Here is a 14,482-nt window from a genome sequence, read left to right as displayed (position 1 = left end):
GAGACGCGAAGTGAATTGCTTGGGCTCCTAGTGACTGCATCGGAAACCCGGCCGCTGTCTGGAGGAGGAGGTGTGTGGTGGGTCTCTGGGTATCGGACCTATTGTACGGGGCTCCAGGTGGCGGCTCAGAGGAGGGGCCACATAGCCAGGCAATTAGGTGCAGAGCAGGGTCCCAGGAGCTAGGTGGCTTCTTGCTGGAAGAGCCACACAGAGACACGCCTAGGGGCCGAGTGAAGTTTCCAGGACTGCGGGCAGAGTCTCTGGGAGAGGCAGCCTAAGGAGACTCGCCTGCGAAGGGTGAGGCTCCCAGGCCCAGGAGGTAGGTCCGGGCCCCTGGGAACGTTGCAGAGGAAGACAGCCCAGCCCAGGCAGTAGTTGTAGATTGAGGGGAACCTCTGGGAGGGGAACTGATCAGCAAGACGTCCCCACCGGGTGAGTCTTCCCTGCCGGGTGAAGTTTTCCCACAAGGACGGTAAAACCAGAGGCACAGGCACAAACAGGACTTGCCTCAGACCGCAGCCAGGTTCCCTGTTGGATGACCATTGGTCAACAAGTGGGGGCACCTCTGCCCACTAGCAGGGAATATACACCACCTGAAGGTCACCAACCCTAGAGAGGCAGCTTCTTCGTGGAGCTTCGCATTATCAACTTCCTCCAAGACTTCAGGCTACTGAAGGACAAGAGGGGATATACTAGCAATCATCAGGGACATTATAAGTCGATAGAGGAAATCTGCAATATCTTAATGACCCACTGATTCCTGAACAATATGAGAAAACAAGGGAAGAAAATGCCCCAAACAAATCTAGATGTTACATCAGTAAAATCCAACGACAGCATGGCAGAAGAAATGACAGAAAGGGAGTTCAGAATGTACATAATTAAAATGATTAGGGAAGCAAACGATGAGATGAAAGAGCAAATGCAGGCATTGAATGATGAGATGAAAGAGCAAATGCAGGCATTGAATGATAGCACCAATCGACAGTTAACAGAGCAAATACAGGAAGCAAAAGATCATTTCAATGAAGAGTTAGAGATATTGAAAAAAAAACAAACAGAAATCCTTGAAATGAAGGAAACAATAAACCAAATTAAGAACTCCATAGAAAGCATAACCAATAGGATAGAACAGCTGGAAGACAGAACTTCAGATATTGAAGACAAAATATTTAACCTCGAAAGCAAAGTTGAACAAACAGAGAAGATGGTAAGAAATCATGAACAGAATCTGCAAGAACTATGGGATATCATGAAAAGGCCAAATTTTAGAATTATTGGGATTGAGGAAGGCTTAGAGAAACAAACCAAAGGAATGAATAATCTATTCAATGAAATAATATCAGAAAATTTCCCAAATCTGAAGAATGAAATGGAAAATCAAGTCCAAGAGGCTTATAGGACTCCAAATACACAAAATTACAACAGACCCACACCAAGGCACATTATAATGAAAATACCTAACATACAAAATAAAGACAGAATTTTAAAGACTGTGAGAGAAAAGAACCAATTACATTCAGGGGGAAACCAATACGGATATCAGCAGATTTTTCAATCCAGACCCTAAAAGCTAGAAGGGCCTGGAACAACATTTTTCAAGCTCTGAAAGAAAATGGATGCCAACCAAGAATCTTATACCCAGCAAAACTTACCTTCACATTTGACGATGAAATAAAATCATTCCATGATAAACAAAAGCTAAAAGAATTTACAAAAAGAAAGCCAGCATTACAGAACATTCTCAGCAAAATATTTCATGAGGAAGAGATAAAAAACAAAGAAGCATATCAGCAAAGGGAGGAATTACCCTAAAGGAACTGTCAAATAAAGGAGGAACCAAGATGTGTCAAAAAATAAATAAATAAATAAATAAAATTTTAAATATGAACCAAATGACCGGGAATACAAATCATATCTCAATAATAACCCTGAATGTTAATGGCCTGAATCCATCAATCAAAAGACAGACTGACAGATTGGATTAAAAAGAAAGATCCAACAATATGTTGCCTGCAAGAGACTCACCTCATAGAAAGAGATACCCATAGACTAAAGGTGAAAGGGTGGGAAAAAACATACCATGCACATGGACTCAGCAGAAAAGCTGGAGTATCCATCCTCATTTCAGATAATGTGGACTTCAAGCCAATGTTAGTCAGAAGGGATAAAGAAGGACATTTCATACTGCTTAAGGGAAGCATAAATCAGCAAAATATAACAATCATAAACATCTATGCCCCAAACAGTGGCTCATCCATGTATGTTAAACAAATCCTTCTCAATTTTAGAAACTAAATAGACCATAAAACAATAATACTAGGTGATTTTAACACGCCTCTCTCGCCATTGGACAGATCTTCCAAACAAAAATTGAACAAAGAAACCATAGAACTCAATAACACAATCAATAATTTAGACTTAACAGACATTTATAGAATAAAACATCCAACCAAGAGTGAATACACCTTCTTCTCAGCAGCACATGCATCCTTCTCTAAAATAGACCATATAATATGCCACAAAGCTAAAGTCAGCAAATACAAGAAGATAGAGACACTACCTTGTATTCTATCAGATCATAATGGGTTGAAGTTAGAAATAAATGAAAGAGTAAAAAACAGAAATTACTACAACACCTGGAGATTAAACAATATGCTATTATATGATGAATGAATAACAGAATATTAGGAAAGAAATTAAAAAATTCTTAGAGGTAAACCAGAGCAAAGAAACATCATATCAAAATCTCTGGGACACTATGAAAGCAGTACTTAGAGGAAGATTTATTTCATGGAGCACATTTAATAAAAGAAGTAAAACTCAACAAATAAACGACCTAACACTACAGCTCAAAGCCCTAGAAAAAGAAGAACAGACCAACACCAAAAGTAGTAGAAGACAGGAAATAGTTAAACTCAGAGCTGAAATCAACGAAATCGAAACAAAAGAAACAATAGAAAAAATTGACAAAATAAATAGTTGGTTCTTCGAAAAAATACACAAAATTGATAAACCTTTAGCCACACTAACAAAGAGAAGGAGAGAGAAAACCCAAATCACCAAAATTCGGAATGAACAAGGAAATATCACAACAGACACAACTGAAATACAAAACATAGTTAGAAGCTATTTTGAAAATCTATACTCCAACAAAATAGAAAATTTTGAAGACATCAACAAGTTTCTAGAGACATATGAATTGACTAAACTGAATGAGGAGAACATACACAATTTAAATAGACCAATTTCAAGTAATGAAATAGAAGAAGTCATCAATAGCCTACCAACAAAGAAAAGTCCAGGACCAGAAGGGTTTTCAGCCGAGTTCTACAAAACCTTTAAAGAAGAGCTCATTCCAATACTTCTCAAAGTATTCCATAAAATAGAAGAGGAGGGAACCCTCCCAAACTCATTATATGAAGCCAATATTACCCTGATACCTAAACCGGACAGAGACACATCGAGGAAAGAAAATTTCAGACCAATATCCTTAATGAACATCGACGCAAAAATTCTTAACAAAATTTTAGCAAATCGCATACAAAAACATATTAAAAAGATAGTGCACCATGATCAAGTGGGTTTCATCCCAGGGATGCAAGGTTGGTTCAACATCAGGAAATCAATAAATGTAATTCACCATATCAAGGGACTTAAAGTCAAGAATCACATGATTATTTCAATAGATGCAGAAAAAGCATTTGATAAAATACAGCACCCCTTCATGCTCAAAACACTAGAAAAAATAGGGATAGTGGGAACATTCCTTAACATTGTAAAGGCCATCTATGCTAAGCCCATGGCTAATATCATTCTAAATGGTGAAAAACTGAAACCATTCCCTCTAAAAACTGGAACAAGGCAGGGATACCCTCTTTCACCACTCCTATTCAATATCATCCTTGAAACTCTAGCCAGAGCAATTAGACAGACCAAAGAAATTAAAGGGATACGAATAGAAAAAGAAGAACTCAAAATATCCCTATTTGCTGATGATATGATTGTATACTTAGAGGAACCAGGAAATTCCACCAGAAAACTTTTAGATCTCATAAGTGAATTCAGTAAAGTAGCGGGATATAAGATCAATGCACATAAATCTAAGGCATTTTTATACATAAGCGATGAATCTTCAGAAAGAGAAATCAGGAAAGCTACCCCATTCACAATAGCTTCGAAAAAAATAAAATACTTGGGAATCAATCTTACAAAAGAGGTGAAAGACCTCCACAATGAGAACTACAGAACACTAAAGAAAGAAATTAAAGAAAACCTCAGAAGATGGAAAGATCTCCCATGTTCTTGGATAGGAAGAATTAATATTGTCAAAATGGTCATACTACTAAAAGTGCTATACAGATTCAATGCAATTCCAATTAAAATCCCAATGATGTACCTTACAGAAATAGAGCAAGAAATTATGAAATTCATCTGGAAGAATAAAAAACCCAGAATAGCTAAAGCAATCCTTGGCAGAAAGAGTGAAGCAGGGGGTATCGCAATACCAGATCTTCAACTCTACTACAAAGCAATAGTAACAAAAACGGCATGGTATTGGTACCAAAATAGAAAGGTGGATCAATGGTACAGAATAGAGGACACGGACACAAACCCAAATAAATACAATTTTCTCATACTAGACAAAGGGGCCAAAAATATGCAATGGAGAAAAGATAGCCTCTTCAACAAATGGTGCTGGGAGAATTGGAAATCCATATGCAACAGAATGAAACTAAACCCATATCTCTCACCATGCATGAAACTAAACTCAAAATGGATTAAGGATCTCGGAATCAGACCAGAGGCCTTGCATCTTATAGAAGAAAAAGTAGGTCCAGAGCTTCAACATGTCGGCTTAGGACCAGACTTCCTCAACAGGACTCCCATAGCACAAGAAATAAAAGCAAGAATTAATAACTGGGATAGATTCAAACTAAAAAGCTTTCTCTCAGCAAAGGAAACTATCAGCAATGCGAAGAAAGAGCCTACAGAGTGGGAGAAAATCTTTGCCAATCATACTTCAGATAGAGCACTAATCTCCAGAATCTATAAAGAACTCAAAACACTCTACACCAAGAATGCAAATAATCCAATTGACAAATGGGCTAAGGAAATGAATAGACACTTCACAGAAGAAGATATACAAGCAATCAACAAACATATGGAAAAATGTTCAACATCTCTAGTAATAAGAGAAATGCAAATCAAAACCACCCTAAGATTCCATCTCATCCCAATTAGAATGGTGATTATCAAGAATACAAGCAACAACAGGTGTTGGTGAGGATGTGGGGAGAAAGGTACACTTTTACATTGTTGGTGGGGCTGCAAATTAGTGCAGCCACTCTGGAAAGCAGTGTGGAGACTCCTTAGAAAATTTGGAATGGAACCACCATTTGACCCAGCTATCCCACTCCTTGGCCTATACCCAAAGGACTTACAATCAGCATACTACAGAGATACAGCCACATCAATGTTCATAGCTGCTCAGTTCACAATAGCCAGATTGTGGAACCAACCTAGATGTCCTTCAATTGATGAATGGATAAAGAAAACGTGGTATATATATACAATGGAATATTACTCAGCCATAAAGAACGATAAAAATTATGGCATTTGCAGGCAAATGGATGAAACTGGAGAATATCATGCTAAGTGAGATAAGCCAATCTCAAAAAAGCAAAGGACGAATGATATCGCTAATAAGTGGATGATGACACATAATGGGGGGTGGGAGGGGTTAGTGTTAGGGTTAGAGTTAGGGTTAGGGAGGGGGGCAAGAATGGAGGAAGGAAGGACTGTATAGAGGGAAAAGAGGGGTGGGAGGGGTGGAGGGGAAGGGGAAAAAAATAACAGAATGAATCAACCAACATTACCCTATGTAAATTTATGATTACACAAATGGTATGCCTTTATGCCATGTACAAACAGAGAAACAACATGTATCCCATTTGTTTACAATAATAAAAAAAAATCAAAAAAAAAAGAAAAAAAAAAACACAAAAATAGTATTGAATGTTTGAAAGGCCCAATGAGTAAATGTATCCTAGTAGATGTATGATTAGCCTTTGTAGAATGTATCAGGAATTTTAAAAATTGACAATGAAAAATAATGTCCTCTGGCAAAAATCCAATTATGCTAGTAAAATAGAAATATAAGTGTAAAGTAATAACATATTCAGGATAAATTATAGGGCAAAGAAGAAAATAATGGGCACTATTATGATTTGGCACTATTATAATAAAGCACACCATTCCATCACGGCTCATGTACTGAAGGCTTAGCCCCAATGCAACAATGTTCAGAGTTGGGGTTCTTGGGAAGTGGTTGGATCAATAGGGCTTGAACTTTATCTGCAGGTTAATCCATTGATGGAATTATAATTTGAGGGTGTTAATGGGAAGTAGTAAAAACTGTGGGAGGTGGGGTCTAGTTGTAGGAGGAGGTCACTGGGGGGCCTGTTTTGGAAAGCTGTATTTTGTCCCTGAGCCCTTCTTCTCTCTTTCTGTTTCCTGGCTGACATGTGATAAGCAGCCTTGTTCTGCTGTTCTCTTCAATCTATATCAACAATGTGAAGAGATATCACCAGAGATTACATTCATATCAAAATAAAAATAAAATATTACAATTTTTAGTGAGTAACTGCCTAACAATATAAGAAATACATATATTATTTGGAAATGTGTCTTACATATTACAAGAGAAAATAGAAAAATATGATACACTATTTGATGTTTTATGAATAAAACTTTGTAGAAAACCATTGAAAAAATACTAAGACATGTTCATAGAAAGGGATTGAATAATGAAAGGATGTCAGTTCTCCCCAAATTGCTGCATAGATTTAATGTTATTTAAATAAAAATTCCATGAGGGTTTTTCATGAAGTTAAAGTGCAGAAGTAACAAAGAAGGTCTGCTGTTTAGGGATACTGTTTGTGTTAAAACTCTGATGGAAAGCAATGGAATAATTCAGGACAGTTGTTATCTTTGGGGGATGAAGGAGATTATGAACAAGGAAAGGCACAGAGGAGCTTCAAAGTAATTGGCAGTGCTCTATTTCCAGCTGTTTTTGGTAATGACATATTCATTTTTAAAAAATATTTCTTTAAAGTTGTACTTATATGTCATATACAGGTTTTGTGTGTGACATTTTTACAATTCAAAACCTTAAACAAATGAATGAACAAGAACACCAAAATTCTCAAAATAGGTAGCATGTAATATCTTAGAGCTATCCTAAATGAGATTGAACCCTTAGATTTTTGTTTCAATCTTTATTAAGAAAAGGGAAATATCCTCACCTGAAAACTATAATTTTGTTTCTGTTGAGAGTTGTAGGTCTGGATTTTCCTCTAAGATATTCTCTACTTTGGGACAAATTCCCTTGAGTACATCATTTTGTATTATTGTAAAGCAATAACTGTCTAATATTTTTGGAAAAGGCTCAAATTTAATGGAGAAAAATATTGCAGAACCATTTAAATGATTTAATCTTTACTATAGTTTAGTAATTAAGTGCTTTTTTCAGATTAAATTTAAATTTCCTATGCCTATATATTATTGTGTGAATAAGAAAATTTGGAAGAAATATTCTGCAATTGTTAATTGTCATCTTCTTAAAGTTGATGGAATTATGAGACATTTTTATTACTTTTGTGCTATTATTCATGTCCTAAACTTTATGCAAGGAACACATTACTGTGAGTTTAAGGGGTGGGAGTGGGAGAAAAACTTGAATAAATTGCAGAGCCCAGCCCAGAACACTTACCTCTAGTAGTCTCCAGAGGCTATGACTATAGCCTCACCATTGTTGAGTTCAGAGAGAAGATTATCCTCTTTATCGGTACTCTACTTGTATTATCCGGCTCGTGTTGCATTTGCTGCTATGTCATCTGCTGGGCTCATATTGATTTGGCAGTCAACCAGAACACAAAGATTTTTTCCAATAGATTGCTGTCCAGGGAGACTAGTACAAGATTTTGTTTGCCAAAATGGGAACCATTATACCTGTTAATGTAATCACATTATAGTTTGTAATCCTGGCGTCTCAGTATATTTCAGAAGAACACTATAAAGCTAGATGACATGACTCCTGCTTAACTAAGTCTCCTTTCTCCTTTGGAAGATACTTTTACCTTAAAACCTGTTTACCTGGCACATTTTTTTTCATGGCTTTATTGCTACCTATCTTAATTATTACTAAAATCTAGAAGGGAGTCTTCCTGGTGACCCTGTAATAGGGAGTCCCCCTGGTAACCCTCTGGGCCTCCTTCAGTCTATCTCTCTTCCCTTTGCCAGAATAGATTTTCTATAATATTTTGACTGCATATTTTTCCTCTCTTTGATAATTTAGTAAGTCTATAATATTTTACACATAAACTTCAAACTTCTTAGCATACAAGTTCTGTATTGATGTGTTCCTTGTCTATGTCTCTAGATTTTTTACTTTCATGATTCCATACTCTACTGTTCTCTACAGTAGGAAGATGTGCCAGGAGTTTTCCCACTCTTATGTTCCCTTTACTCTTGATTTATCTGCTATAATATCATCATTAGCCCCATTCCTATAATATTATTTCATTTTGCTAATCCGTGCGCCTTCCAAATTTGCCTCAAGCAGAATCAGTTCAAATTTCCAAAGTGGTCTTGAAGTCCTTCTCCCAGGATCCCATGACTCTTGCAAGCTTTCTTTACAGCACTTAACACACCTGCTTATCTCATACACTAAGCTATAATTTTACTGAGGCTAGGAAACACATCTTGTTTGATTTAGTATCTTTAGTGCCTAGCAAAATAATGAGGTCTCGGTGGGTACTCAGTAAGTATTTTGGAGTCAATATTTATCATCTTTACTTTCCAGGGAACACTGAGACAAGGAAATTTCAGTTAGTTACCTCTGAAACAACTGTAAGTATCTTTATACATGCACACACTTCTTTTTTCCCTTACAGGCAACTTTTATTCTTCCCTACAATTTTTCTGCCATTTACATTTCATTTAAATTTTTCTGCTAACATTATGGAAAGTTTTCTGTGTGCAACCACATCTTCCCACAATCTCATAATGACAGGAGTGACTCTCTGACTGCTATACAAATCAGATAAAGAGGTCATTTTATTCTTTTGGCCTGGATAATTAGTTCATGGATTGCGATCCAAATAAAGCTGTGGAGAGTAAAATAAGGTCTGACAAAACTATTGGAAAAGATGTATAGACTTTGTCCACTGGACTTACATCTTCATTTTAGAAAATACAGAATGGGAACTTCTTGTGGATTATCTTAATAATGATGGGGAACCAAGAATGAAGAAAGTTGGAGAAAAGAGAAAAAAAACAATGGAAAGAAATCCTGTCTAAAAACATCATTTGAATTGCTTGGTCAAGCACTGATTTGCCAAACACCTCACTTTAAATTGTGATTCAATAAATTAGTTTCTTTCTGTAACTAAAACCATTTGAGTTGGATTTTGTGCAATCCCAAGTGTCTGAAATGTATTTAATCTCTCCCTGTGAATCTTCCCATTCAAATCACATCCTGTAGGATTACCAAATATTTACCCATACAAGATTCTAGTTTTCTATGCTTTCTCGTTCTTACTGTAAATTATTCTGAGTTACTTACCTTTTCACTGTGGAGGCATTTCTGTTTAAAAACTAATTGCTTGGATTCATGCTATTTAGAATATTGTTGTGAAGTATGGTACTGTACCCACGTTAGTATGCATAATTTCTACATTTCTGACTACTTCTTCAGGGAGCCTCATTTGTGAAGTTTTATTCAGGAAAGCAGAGGACAAGCAATTTTTTTTTAAATTTTGCTTTTTAGTCAACAGACTTATTTTTTAAAGTATATTAAGCTATAAAAAGATAAAACTTCATGAATTTTGAAATACACATAAGTCAATGGAAATATTTATAATTTCAACAAAGTGAGTATATCTAACACCCCACAATGATTCTTTATGCCCCTTTGTAATACATTCCTTCTTCAACTCTCCACCAACCCCTTTCTGTAAGTGACTTTTGATTTCTATGTATTCACTATAGATATATTTCCACTGTCTAGAGATTTAAATAAATTAAATCATATACTGGTACAACTTTTGACCAGGCTTCTTTCTTTCATTTTATTTTTCAATAACTCATTCATCTTTTTGGTTGGTAGTATTCCATCACACATTTATACCACAATTTGCTTATACGTTCACTGTTGATGACTATTAAGACAAAAATTAGCCTAAATATTTAAGTACACTACTTTGTAAGAACACATACTTTGATTTCAATTCAGTAAATGCCTATCATTGGAATGATAATACACTATAGAAGGGTCATGTCTAAGTTTTTAATAAATTGTCAAAGTATTTTCCAAAGTGCTTTTAACATTTTAAATTCCCAACAGAAGGATAAGAAAGTTCAGCTGCTCTAAATGCTCACCTTCATTTAAATGTAGTTTCACATTAATTTAATAATGATCAGTGATACTGAACATCATTGCATGTGTCTTAAATAGTGTTGAGTCATTTTTATTTGAGCCTTTTTTGTTGGTTTTATTGGCATTTCAAGAGGTTTTAATGTAATACAATTGCATTAATATAAATGCCACTTACTATAAATGGCAAGCATATTTGCACATGCTTGTGATTTATATTTCTTTCATGAATTGTCTGTTCAAATATTATGTCTTTTCATTGCACTTATTTCTTTTTATTGAGTACAAGTGATGTACATTATTTACAAGTCTAATTCCAGATATATGGTTTGTATTTTCACCAATTTTATGGCTTATTTTTTCCTTTTTGTAGCAGTTTTTTGAAAAGCATAACTTTTAATTTAGCTAAATTCAATTTGTTCATTTTCATTTATAGTTTTTTGTGTTATATTTAAGATGTTTGCTAAAATTGATGTGATTTAAATTTTCTTCTGTGTTTTATTTAGAAAGTTCTGTAGTTTTAGTTCATGCTTTGATCTAAAATAATTAACATTATTGGGATTAATTTTACTGTTCTTTTTTTGTTTGCCTATATTTTATTCCTTTCTTCTTTTATCTTCTGTTTAAAATTTGTATAGAATTAGTATTATTTCTTTTTTCCATATGTGATAGAATTCACCAGTGAAGCCCTCTGATCTGTTTCATTTCTGGGTCAATTGTTTTCTCCATTAATTATGAACCACAGGTCATATTTTTCTCTTCTTTTTTCTTTTTATTTTATTGTAGGTAATTTCTGTTTGTTTAGAAAATTATTTATCTATTTAGATTAACTTAGTTTCATGAGATCTAAGTGGTATATAAAGAACTGTATATACTTAATGTGTATGTTTTGATGAATTCAGACATAAACAACAATCCCTGACACCACACTACCATACAGGTAATGGGTATATTCAACACCTTCCAAAGTTTCTTTGAGTCTCCCCCACCCTTTTTTTTTTTTTTTGGTAAGAACACTTAACATGACCTCTGCCTCTAAATTTTGAAGTGTATAATATCATATTGTCAACTCTAGGAACTATGTTGTACAGTAGATTTCTAGAACTTACCTTATTCAGGACAACTGAAACATAATGCTCAAGGACAACAAAGCTCCATTTCCTGCCTCTGGAAACCACTACTGTACTCTCTGCTTCTATAAGTATGACTTTTATAGATACCTTATGTAGGTGGAATCATGCAGTATTTGTCTTTCTCTCACTGGCTTATTTCAATTATAATGTCTCCCATGTTCATCTATATTGTTATGACGACAGGATTTTCTATTTAAGGCTTAATCATATTCTCTTGGAATATGATATTTTCTTTATCTGTTCAACTATGACTGAACAGTTGGGTTATTTCTATATCTTGGCTAATGCGAATACTGCTCTAATGAACATCAAAGTACCTATATCTTTTTGAAATCCTGATTTATATTCATGTGGATATGAATCCAGAAGTAGGATGTTAGATTACATGATAATTCTATTTTTAATTATTTAATGAGCCTCCCTACCACATTCCATAACTGCCACACTATTTTTCATTCCCATCAACAGTTTAAGTGATTTGAAAATACTATAAGTGATTTGGAAATATGTTTGCCTCTTTGATGTTTGCATTTAAACTTTGGTAAGTAGAACCAGAGCAGTCTTTGTTCTAAGGTCTTACTTTCTAAGGACTCCCTATGGAGAAAATGCCATTCTGAGCACTTTATACAAGTCCCATAAGGCAAAAATCTTTTCCACTTATGCTACTGGGAATTAAAAGATTCCCAGCCCTCTGAGAGTTCCAGAAATAGTTCCACATGCTCTTTTCAGGGAATTCTCAAATAGTTTTCTCACACATATGCACTAATATCTACTAGGTTGAAGACTCTAAAGAGATCTGCAGATCCCTAAGCAAAATTTTTCTCTCTGTTATGCTATCACCCAAACTTCAGTCACAAATGCCTTGGTGAACATTCACCTCCATGTTATTACATCAGGGAGACCACAAGTATTTACCTGTGTCCCCCTTCTTGTATTGTGGTTTGTAAATCTGCTCCAGAAAGTAAGATAGAGCAATCACAATACTCAGTCTACCTGTTTTCTAAGTCTCTCAAAAAGTATTGTTGTGGTCTGCTGGACACCCAATACTTATCCTGTCTTTTATTTGTTTCAGGCAAGGGGTAAATTCATTTTCTGTGAATTCACCTTGTCCAAAAAAGCAGAAGTAGAAGAATGTTTAAACTGGGGATAACAAACATACAAGGTTTATTTGAAAGAACTGGGAAGTAAAATCTGAAAGATCATCTCCAAGATATCCTAAAGTATAAGAATTACTGGCAAGTTTCTGCCAGTGATGTTAGCCACCTACCATGGTGGGTGATTTTTCTGGAAGATTCCATCCCAACCTGGAGTCCAAGGGAAACTGTTTATACTGTTTGATCACAACAAAGGATTTCCAGAAGATCCTCTGAGAGCCAGGAGAATCAAGATAGATGATATCCATTGTGCAAACACACCTGCAACTAGAGAAAAATCGCTCATTTTTCTCCTAAAGATGTTTGAGAGAATATCATTGGTGGCACTAACCCATAGTAAAAGTAGAAAGTATTCTGACAAATCTAGTTTTGAGCTTCTCCCCCAAATATAGAATGGGGAGCATAATGTCAAATTTACAATGGAAAAATTTGGCATAATTTATATTCATGTTAATGAAATATAGTCTAATATTTAAAATGTAATAGGTATCAGATAAATATAGAAAAAAATGAATGAAAGAATGAATTCTAGTCAGGGGTTAGATGTAGGGTTAGTTTTAGTATTTAAGGCATATGAGAACAAGGGAACTAATTGGCCCTTTTTTTTTCTTTTTCCTCTTTCTCCCTTTTTTAAAAAAATCATTCTAATTGGTTAAATGACAGAATGCATTTTGACCCTGTACACAAATGGAGCATAACTTTTGATTCCTCTGGATGTACATGGTACAGAGTCATACCAGTAGTGCAATCATGCATGTATGTATGGTACTAATGTCTGTATCATTCTACCATTCTTTCCATCCCCACCACCCGACTCCTCCAATCACTCCCCTCTGCATAATCCAAAGTTCCTTCATTCTTCCTTACCCCTCCACCCCAACTATGGATCAGTATCCCCTTATAAGAGAAAACATCAGCGTTTGGATTTTTTGGGATTGGTGTCTAATAGGACCTATTTTATTTTACTTGGCAAGCCTTTTTTTGAAATGTCAGTGAAATGATATTTTTTAAAATTTATTTTTATTGTAATCAAATAGGACACATGTTCTTTCTGTTTGTACATGGAGTAACAGCATACCATTTGCATGATCATACATTTACCCAGGGTAATGATGTTTGAATCATTCTGTTATTTTTTCCTCCCCCGCACCCTTCCCACCCCTCTTTTCCCACCATACAGTCCCTCCTTCCTCCATTCTTACACTCCTCCCACCCCTCCATTATGTGTCATCATCCACTTATCAGTGAGATCATTCATCCTTTGGATTTTGAGATTGGCTTATCTCACTTAGCATGGTGTTCTCCAATTTCATCCATTTACCTGGAAATGACATAATTTTATAATTCTTTATAGCTGAGTAATATTCCAATGTATATATATACCACCGTTTCTTTATCCATTCATCAATTGAAGGACACTGGGTTGGTTCCACAGTCTGGCTATTGTGAATTGAGCAGCTGTGAACATTGATATGGCTGTATCTCTGAAGTATGCTGATTTTAAGTCCTTTGGGTATAAACCAAGGAGTGGGATAGCTGGGTCAAATGGTGGGTCCATTCCAAGTTTTCTAAGGAAAACTTTCCAGAGTGGCTGCACTAATTTGCAGCCCCACCAGCAATGTATGAGTGTACATTTTTCCTCATATCCTCTCCAACACCTATTGTTGCTTGTATTCATGGTAATTGCCATTCTAATTGGGGTGAGATGGAATCTTGGTATAGTTTTGATTTGCATTTCTCTTATTACTAAATATGGT

The sequence above is a fragment of the Sciurus carolinensis genome, chromosome 9, assembly GCF_902686445.1.
Source record: "Sciurus carolinensis chromosome 9, mSciCar1.2, whole genome shotgun sequence".
Taxonomy (NCBI): domain Eukaryota; kingdom Metazoa; phylum Chordata; class Mammalia; order Rodentia; family Sciuridae; genus Sciurus; species Sciurus carolinensis.
Note: the sequence above shows the minus strand (reverse complement) of the source record.